This window comes from Myotis lucifugus, unplaced genomic scaffold (genome assembly GCF_000147115.1).
Source record: "Myotis lucifugus unplaced genomic scaffold, Myoluc2.0 scaffold_6366, whole genome shotgun sequence".
Lineage (NCBI taxonomy): Eukaryota > Metazoa > Chordata > Mammalia > Chiroptera > Vespertilionidae > Myotis > Myotis lucifugus.
In genome coordinates this window covers 1-8,686 of record NW_005877414.1, presented here as the reverse complement: position 1 = coordinate 8,686, position 8,686 = coordinate 1, and the positions used below count along the sequence as shown (strand labels likewise).

The window sequence follows — 8,686 nt, the reverse complement described above, 5'->3', positions numbered from 1 at the left end:
GACCCAGACACATAAGTGCATATAAACACACATACCCACAGGATGACAGAAAATACTGGAATATGCATACTAGGTAGAAACATGCTTGACACTCAGGTCATGGTGTGAACATCACACAGAGACTTCCATTTCATTTCCTCTTTGTCCCCATGCAGTGCCCAGGGGCCTTCTGAACTCAAACATCCAGGCCCACTCAGAAAATCCTCTTGTCCAGCTTAGTCTAGAAAAGGGAACTTCTCATGAAATCAAGTGTCCTACGTAAGGGAAAGTTGATGTGTCTCAAAACTGGGGTCTAAAGCCACCACAAACCAGGAAGCCAGTGGCGGATGTTCAGGGTTTCAGATAAAAAAGCTCCTTCTGAACACGGTCTCACTAGTGAGTCATCCGCGATAAGAAAATTCTTCCCTAATCCTCAAACACCCTCAAGAAGGCTCTTTCAGTCATTCACTCCTTGGTATGATTTAATCAGATAGTTTTAAGGAAAAAAAGTGGTCGTTGAAATCTATTAAAATCGTTTGTAGTTCAGTCACACTGGCGGCCAAATCATAGCTCCTGAAATATAATTAAATAAGTAATTGTCACATAAAACAGTGTGCACAGCAGGCATTACAAAGGACTCACAGGATTTTACCGTATTTTTTTTAACTAAGAACCGAGTGTGTCTAAATTAATGACACATTTTTTCTTTCCTGAAGTCTTCAATAGTAGGGTCTATTATGTGTGTGGTTGTGTGTCATATGCCTGTGCATGAATAAGAAATCAGCCCATTGGCAAGGCAAGCCTTGCTTCAGGAGGCAATAAAGAGAAAATCTGAAAGTTGTCCACTCAAAAATAAAAATTGTTGTTGCTTATAATCTTAAAGACATAATAGTCATTTTCTTTATTGAGACCAGTTACTTCACAAGATTCATTTAAACCTCTATTCTGGAACTAGGCAAAAATACAGTTTTGTTTTTAAATTATGCCCTCCCAAAAATAAGTATGCCATTTAAAGATATACATTTTTACTCTATGACTGGAGTTTTCCAAGAGAGTTAGACAGGAAAAAAATGTCAATCCAGATGGTTTTCCTAGCAGCCATCATCCCTGAAAATAGTCACAACATTCCACACTGGAAAGAAAGGAGAAAGCAAACCAACAATGCTGAGGCCCTAGAATAACTAACCAGCTAGAGTAGATATCAAACAAGATATCAGAACACTGTTCACATGTTCACCAGAGGCCCCTCTTCTGCAACAGTTCCCTTATGTACTGTCAAGAAAAATTATCTTAAATTTGGAAATAAGTCAAAAATATGACTAGGTATGCTCGCTTCGGCAGCACATATACTAAAATTGGAATGATACAGAGAAGATTAGCATGGCCCCTGTGCAAGGATGGCACGCAAATTCATGAAGTGTTCCACATAGAGAAAAAAAATATGACTAGGTGCCCAATCACGGTCACATAGAGCATTGTCTGGCAAAGCCACAAATGGGCACCTGATGCTTTATGGGATATAAATTGGCAATATTTACTATTCTTTAGAGTCCAGACTATGAAGTCAGATGCTAACTTGTAAAAGATTGATAAGCTGCAAATTATTTCTGGCCCATTGTTTTGTCCCATAAGCCAAAGGTAATGGTTTTACCTTTATAACATTATATAACACTAGAGGCCTGTTGCACGAAGAGATTCGTGCAATAGGCCTTCCCTTCTCCTGGCTGCAGGCACCGGTTTTCCTCCGGCACCCGGGACCCAGGCCTTCGCTCTGGCCAGAGCTGCCTTCCGTCCTCTGTCTTCGCCGCCCCAGCCGCCGGAGCCGCCTTCCGTCTTCCATCTTCGCTGCTCCAGCTCGCCTTCAGTCTTCGCTCCACCGCTTGGAGCCTACGTATGCAAATTAACCGCCATCTTTGTTGGCGGTTAATTTGCATATCACGCTGATTAGCCAATGGGAGGCGTAACGAAGGTATGGTTAATTACCCTGTTTGTCTATTATTAGATAGGATTATATATCTCAACCATGTATCGGCAAGTCTTATTTGGGCCATGCTTTGTTTCATTGACTATTTATACTCAAGGATCCATATGCTCCTTTGAATCAGCTTTGCCATCCTGCCAGTTCCCTCATTCATGAGCTAAGTAAATTTTGACACATGATCACCATAAGAAGAGCCATCATTTTAAATTACTGAAAATTATAACATTGAGACTTTATTTACCATTTTGTCCACCCACCTTCCTATCCTGGAAACAAATGCCTGCTCTTTTCTTTCTCACTGATGACTGAGCTCGAAAGTTATTTCCAAAATACCAGGAAGCCTGGGAAGGTTCCATTTGGCTCTCACAACTGTCACTGATCCATCACCACAGCAGCTCCTCCTACAGAGAGCACCAGACAGCTCTGACCCCACCATCCTCTGACCAGGTTAAGACTCCACATTGAACCAAGGTGCACAGATCTGGTCTTCCATGGAAGCAGAACAAAATCCAAGAAACAGAAAGACAAGACACACTTGCATATTTAAAGTCCAGTGTCCTTCTTCTTTTTTGCTCCAGGCATTTAGTTTGTACCAGACGTATTATTTGTTTCAAAATGTGTATATCACTGAAAGTGACAAAGCAAGCTAAATGCATAAAGCAGGGGGTGTCCTCAAAAGCACAAAGAGGAGTACAGAATCAAAGGAAGCCAGGGAAGAGAGGGGAATGAGGGCATGTAAGGGCCCAGGTGGGAAACACACTTCATTTTTGCAGAATCAGCCTCCACTCTCTGCCTCACCTCCCACACACTGGCTGTTCTAGTGCTATAAGCAGACTCCCTGGGAGACTGGAAGTGCCAATACACAGCTAAAAATTTCTGCTAACTTACTATTAAGCATACCAAGAAAAGCTCTGACTCAAGGAAACACCTTACTGAGTTTTCCAAAAAATAAAATGTATTTTTCAAAGCAAGCCACAAAGTATGGGGTAGCTAAGCTCAGAGAGTATTGCCCCAAAGAGACAAAACCTATAAATTCCATTTTTTAAATTGCTGAAGTGAACACTTACCAGCTATTTGGGGAAACTCATGATTGTTATTTACAGATGAGCTAAATGGGTCTTGAACTTGGGGACTCAGGAAGAGCCACAGGTAGTTTCCCTCTGTCTAGTCTACATGTCTCAGGAGGAGTGAGTGTTTTCTCCACACAAATGTGGACCTACCTGCAATCAGGCATGACCCAGGGCACAGCATCTGAATTAGACCCCTCTCACGACTGACTCTATCAGTGGTTCTCAACCTTCCTAATGCCACGACCCTTTAATACAGTTCCTCATGTTGTGGTGACCCCCAACCATAAAATTATTTTTGTTGCTACTTCATAACTGTAATTTTGCTACTGTTATGAATCGTAATGTAAATATCTGATATGCAGGATGTATTTTCAGGGGTCGAGACCCACAGGTAGAGTCTAGATCAGTGGTTCTCAACCTTCTGGCCCTTTAAATACAGTTCCTCATGTTGTGACCCCAACCATAAAATTATTTTCGTTGCTACTTCATAACTGTAATGTTGCTACTGTTATGAATCATAATGTAAATATCTGATATGCAGGATGGTCTTAGGCGACCCCTGTGAAAGGGTCGTTCGACCGTCAAAGGGGTCGCGACCCACAGGTTGAGAACTGCTGGTCTAGATCCTCTTTTCTCAGGAACCACATGGAATATTTCTTCCTCATGGAGGGTAAGATGTAGAAGCAGTCTTCCTTGTTCTGTATGTCACACAGTTCAGAGGCCATCAGGAGTCGCTCCTGCCTCTGGGTTGTGCCTCAGGGTGGCACACAAGGAATAGCTGTAAAAGGTCCAGAGAAGAAAATTCTTCTGGATGAAGAGAGGAGATGCCTCAAACCCTAATCCTTTGTATGAACTGCACCTCCAGACACATGTAAACTTTTAAAAAGGCATCTGTGATATATGCACCCCGTGTTCACTGCAGCATCATTCACGGTGGCCAAGGTATGGAAACAACCCAAGTGTCCTTCAATAGATGATTGGATAAAGAAAGATAAAATACTGCCATTTGCAAAAACATGGATGAATCTTGAGACTATCCTGCTAAGTGAAATAAGTCAGACACAAAAAGTCAAGAACTATATGATTTCACTATGTGTGGGATATAAAATTGAACATACAAGAAAAACAAAAACTCACAGGTACAGACAACAATATGGTGGTATCAGAGGGAAGGAGGGGGAGGAGTAAAGGATAAATGGGGTCAAATATATGGTGGTGGAAGAAGATTTGACTTTGGGTGATGGGCACACAATGCAATATACAGATGATGTATCTTAGAATTATATACTTGAAATCTATATAATCTTATTTACTAATGTCAACCTAATAAATTTAATTTTTTTTTAAAAAAAAAAAGGCATCTATGAGTCAAAAAGATAGCTGTTCACCAGACCTACCCATTCTAAGCCACAGAATCTTGACGCTTGGGAGGCCATATCCAATCTGGGAGACTATATATAAAATAATTTATTTTTGACTTAAGATTTGAAGAATGTGATAAAATATGGTTTAGGCCATGGGAGCCATAAAATATTTAATATCCATAAATGGATAGTGTCCATACAGGCTACAGAGCAGGTTATGATATTAGTTTCCAATTAGTCTTCCTTACATACATGACAACACCATAAACAATGACCAGTGACCAAGGGAGGACCCCTATAATGACTGAATTTAGATCCTCTGTTCTCAGTAATCACTCAGGTCTGGCCTACAATGAGGAGCCTACTTCTGGCTTATTTTTAGACCAGAGAGAGCCCTCAGTCTTCATAGGACACAGTCAGTGAATGGTTATAAAACACTGAATCCCCTGTCTCTCTGCAGCGGTTCTCAACATGTGGGTCGCGACCCCTTTGGCGTCGAACAACCCTTTCACAGGGGTCGCCTAAAACCATCCTGCATATCAGATATTTACATTACGATTCATAACAGTAGCAACATTACAGTTATGAAGTAGCAACGAAAATAATTTTATGGTTGGGTCACAACATGAAGAACTGTATTTAAAGGGCCAGAAGGTTGAGAACCACTGCTAAAGGGACTACTCCATGTCCGCCATCTTTCTTGTAGTTAGCTTCTCTCCACAGGAGCAGCATATTGCTGAGTGGGTGGCACAGAGCTCCTAAAACCCTATGATTTCCTAAGTGATATGAGCACTAAGAGCATCTTTTGTTCTAATATTTGATTTGTGACCCTGGTTCCTGACACATAATTCCTAAATCCCTTGAAATTTCCTAGGTGATAGCAGTATCTCCTGTACTAATAAGGTGACTCCTGGATAGCTCCTGGACCGAAGGCTAGTCAACAAAAAGACCAAGCCATAATTAGAAGCTTGATATTTTCAGCACCAACCCTCATTCTCCAGAGAGGGGAAAGGGGCTAGAAATGGAGTTAATGATTAATCATGCCTATGTGATGAAGTCTCCATCAAATCCAGAAAACATGAGGTTCCAAGAGCTTTTAGGTTGGCAAACACGTCCTGGGAGGGTGACACAGCCCGCCTCCACAGGGACAGATGCTTTTGCACCAGGACCCTTACAGACCTAGTTCAATGTATCTCTCTATGTGGCTGTTCATCATATCCTTTATAAAATCCTTGATAAGCATATGTTTCCCTAGGTTCTGTGAGCTGTTCTAGCAAATAATCAAATCCAAGGAGAAGGAGGTCATGGGAACCCCCAACTTGTAGCCAAGTCAGGCAGAAGTTTTGGGTAACCTGGGGATCTACTACTTGTGATTGGCAGCCTCATGAGACTGAGCCCTCTGCTTGTGGGGTCTGATGCTATCTTCAGGAAAATAGTGTCAAATTTGAGTTACATTATAGGAAAACAAGCTGGTGTCTGAGAATTGCTTGTTGTGGGGGGTGGAGGGGGAGCCCACACATTTGGAGTCAGCAGCATTATGAGTATGAGTAGTGTGAGAGTAAAGGAAAAACACAAGAGGAAGACTGAGTTTCTCTCTACACCCTCTTAGCAGGAATTGTCTTCTTGTTTGGTGGGTAGTTAAAAATGGGTCCTCTGGCCCTAGCCAGTTTGGCTCAGTGGATAGAGAGTAGGCCTGCAGAACAAAGGGCCCCAGGTTTGATTCCTGTCAATGGCATGCACCTCAGTTGCAGGTTCCTCCCTGGCCTGGGCCCTGGTAAGGTGCATGTACAGGAAGCAACCTGTTGATGTGCTTCTCTCATACCAATGTTTCTGTCTTTCCTTCCCTCCTTCCCACTCTCTCTAAAAATCGATGGAAAAATATCCTCAAGTGAGGATTTTAAAAAAACTGGTCCTCTGTTACGCAGAAACTTCCTGAACAGCACCGCTGCATACACATTATGAATATTTTATTAGTAGGTAAGGATATAGTCACAAAGAGCTATGTGTGCTTTGCTAAGGTGTTTGACATTTATCCTGTAGGCAATGAGAAGCCATCAGAAGTTATCCAGTCAGCAGGTGACAATAAGTTATCAGTAAGTTAACTTAGGTAACATTAGGAGTAGTGTATATAAAGTAAGGAGAAGCTGGGAAGGAGACCAGATAGGAGACACTAATCTACTAACTCAAATTTATTTCATTATAATTCTTTTTTAATTTCTTTATTGATTAAGTTATTACATATGTGTCCTTATTCCCACTTCATTATAATTCTGAGTGTTTTTTCAAGCAGGAAATTTCTTTTCAAGATCTACCTCAAAATCCCAAAATTCACTCACTTCCACCTCAGTGGCACTATTTCCCGGGTAATAGTCATCATGAGAACCAGAGAAGGTGATCTTGGACATCAGTGGGTTGTAGGTTTGTTGGTACAGACTGGCTGCCCAAGAGAACACTCTTATCTCTATCACCAGAAGAGACCAGATCTATACTTCTTTCTAGCCACTGACCACTCTAATTCTACAATCCAGATCATATACAAATAGTCACTTACATATATAAAACACAAAGCTCCTTTTGTAAAGACAAATGTAATCAGTGTGTTAGCCTCAGTATAACAGTCACATTGTGATCCTTAAAGTTCAATGACCAAGGATAGTATTTGTCCAGTTTCTGACTGCCCCCAAAGACCCCCACTTCTTTAGACACCTCAGGACTCTCCACATCCCTACACACATGATTCAGTAGACCAGCTTCCAGCTGGACACTCTAATGGGGCCATCAGCCTCCCAAGGCAATTTTCCCTAATCATAGGGCCTCTAAAAATCTATCACAGGAGGAGTATTAACTGGCAACATTATTATCCATGGGAAATGTGTAGTTAGGGGGAAAGATGAAAGTTTAAACTCTCAAAGGCAGTATAACATAGAGGGAAGTATATAAATTTCAGTATCAGACAGACTGGATTTCAGTCTCACCATAGTGTGCCTATGGGCATCTCATCTTACCTGTCTGAGTCTCTTTTCACATCTATAATATGGAAATAGGATCACTGCCTTGCAGCATTGGGGTGAAGATGACAGGTGACATATGTGAGGCACCTAACACAGTCTGGTACCCAGAAGGAATGGTGGTCATCAGGGCGGTTCCCAAGTATTCTGATTCTCCTCTCCTTCCAGGAACATGGTAGAATTGCACGTTCTAGCTCCATTTGAAATAAGTCTTGGCCATGTGCTTGTGCTGGCCAAGGAAGCTTTGAGAGCCAATGATATATTCATTCCCTTCCCACTACTATGGTGGTCATGGAAGCATGAAAATGGCACCTCCATCACCCTGGATCACTATGTGACAATGGTGAACAGAAAGCCCTACAGACCCACAAAGGGCATTAGAGCATGAGCAAGAAAAGAAATGTATTAAGCCACTGAGATCTGGGGGTTCTTTTTTTTACTATATCATGACCTATCCCATCCTTACTGAGAGAATGAGTAGTCAATGAATTCTAGCTAACGTGATTTTGTTTTTATTATTTCAAAATGCCAACTTAGAAAGTGGGAATGCCTGACAAGTCAAAGATTCTGTCTGAACTCAGTAAAGACTGATCCCACAGTGGCTGTACCCATTTATATTCCCACCAGCAGTGAATGAGGGCAATCCCTCTTCTGAGTATCTACCCAAACTTTTTGGAAAAAAAAAATTATTTGTAAAGATATATGCACCCATATGTTCACTGCAGCATTATTCATAGTGGCCAAGACATGGGAACTATCAAAGTGTCCTTCGATAGATGATTGCATAAAGAAGATGTGGTATATATACAGGATGTCCCCCAAAAATATAGACACACTTTAACAGCTGATGGCTCAATTGATATTTCTTTCTTTTCAGATTTAACCCATTGAAATAATTATTCAAAGTGTATATACATTTTGGAAACACCCTGTATATATAATGGAATACTACTCAGCCATAAGAAAATGTAAAATACTGTCATTTGCGACAACATAGATGGACCTCGAGAATATCATGCTAAGTGAAATAAGTCAGTCAGAAAAACTTAAGAACCATATGTTTCATTCATATGTGGGATATATGGGATATAAGACTGAAACTCACAAACACAGACAACAGTATGGTGGTTACCAGAGGAAAGTGGGATGGAAGGGCCAAATCTATGGTGACAGAAGATTATGACTTTAGGTGGTAAGCACACTATACAATATACAGATCATGTATCATAGAAATGTACATTTGAAACCTACATAATCTTATTAACCAATGTCACTACAATACAT

The 8,686-nt window shown here is 41.1% G+C and overlaps 1 non-coding gene across 1 annotated transcript; it reads left to right on the top strand.

The window, feature by feature from the left end:
- The first annotated feature begins 1,304 nt into the window (after positions 1-1,304).
- Positions 1,305-1,411, top strand: LOC111824768. Its single transcript, XR_002827839.1, has one exon. It is a non-coding gene; the product is annotated as a U6 spliceosomal RNA (small nuclear RNA).
- The last annotated feature ends 7,275 nt before the right edge of the window (positions 1,412-8,686 follow it).